Genomic DNA, 1,567 nt, shown 5'->3' with positions numbered 1-1,567 from the left:
TGACTAAAGCTCCACAACTGATAAAAAGTAAAATAAAGTACAATATTGAGTCCTTTAGTCATAAGACAGGGTTATTTTTTTTCCATTTCAGTGGATCTACTTGACTATAAAGGCCTTTTTCCATTTCCAAATCACTCATCTTTTTATTGTTGATGTTCTGTGGTGGTCTTGGTGCTTGAATTCAGGATAGGAGCTATCCTTGAGCTTCATTTAACATGAAGCTAGTACTGTACCACTTGAGATACAGGTCACTTCCAGGATTTTTGGTGATTAATTAGATCTAGGATGTGGTGCAGGATGAAGGGGAGTAGAAGGAATGGATTGGGGGTGTCCCTCCTTACCCTGGTGCTTTAGTCATATGAGATGGAAAGTTTGCTGAAAATGGGCAGGTCTCCTGAATTGTCCAAGATGGGGGAATCTGACCCAGCATGGCTCCTGCTGCACTGCACAGGTAGCCTTGACCCAAGAGAGAATCCTGAGGGGTGGCATGAGAATCAAACATGTGAGAGAACTCAGACATGGATCAGAATAGGAAGGTGGTGGGGTAGACATGAAAGGCAGCCCCATGAAAGAGGTAAAGAACAAATACCTGGCTCTAGAAGGTGAAGGGGTTATTGGTGCCATCAGGAAGGTTGGATGAGCCCAGGAGGTCATCGGCAATCAGGATGGGTGTTGGGATGATGGACGTGGGGCTATCTAGCAATCCAGTGGTGGCAGCAGTCTCATTGGCACTGGAAAATCCAGCAAAGCTAAAGCTATCCTGGAGATAGGGAAGGTCTGCAGAAAGGTCCTGGCCAGGGCTCTGCGTTCCTTGGTTTTGTGGATGAAGTGGCAGCAGAGCTCATAGAGGCAAAGGTTGGTGACATGGAAGGTGCAACCCAGCTAGATCTTGCACTTGGGATGGCAGGCTAGACTGTGGAGCTTGTGGATGCTGTGCATGAAGTGACACTTGTCTCTATAGGTGTTTTCTTCAAATTGGAGGAACAGCTAGGTCTTATAGCGCCTGGAGTTGACCTGCGTCTTTTGGTCTGCTTCTGATTGGGCAGCAGCTGCTCAGCACCTGTGAGAAAGAGCAGTCTCTGAAGCTGCTGTCCCTAGAGTACAAGACTGGGACTGGCTCACCCTTCAGGTTGCTGATGACCTAGCTCTGGTGGAACTTGGTGCTGGGCAGGGTGTTGGCCAAGTGCCTCCAAGGGAAACACCTCAGCAGCAGGAGAGACCACTGCCTTCCTGTCCAGCAAGCAGCCCCTTCTCTGGGAGCTCTGTCATTGAGCATCTTGTCAACCAAACCTTGCATAAAGCTTCTCTCAAGTTGAAAATGGTGGCAGATACGAGTGGGGTAGTCATTGTGGACACTGACAGAGGCCCAAAGGTGCAGATTTGGTGTCATGAAGGTCCTGATGTGGGGAAGGTGCTTATTCTCCCACTTAGGTCAGGAGTTCCACATGTCTAATCCCAGGGCCCCTCACCTTTCTCACTCTGCCCTCATAGAACTTTAAGTGGAATTTTTTGTTTTCTTTTTAGATTATAAAATGTCAGTGCATCAAATACAAGGGATTGCTGCATA

General features: G+C 47.7%; 1 pseudogene; it reads right to left on the bottom strand.

The window, feature by feature from the left end:
* Window positions 1–350: 350 nt before the first annotated feature.
* Window positions 351–1,347, bottom strand: LOC122111012 (annotated as a pseudogene).
* Window positions 1,348–1,567: the final 220 nt, after the last annotated feature.

This window comes from Dipodomys spectabilis, unplaced genomic scaffold, assembly GCF_019054845.1.
Source record: "Dipodomys spectabilis isolate Male_0828 unplaced genomic scaffold, ASM1905484v1 ptg000084l, whole genome shotgun sequence".
Classification (NCBI taxonomy): Eukaryota; Metazoa; Chordata; class Mammalia; order Rodentia; family Heteromyidae; genus Dipodomys; species Dipodomys spectabilis.
Note: the sequence above shows the minus strand (reverse complement) of the source record. Positions and strands in the feature narration are given on the sequence as shown.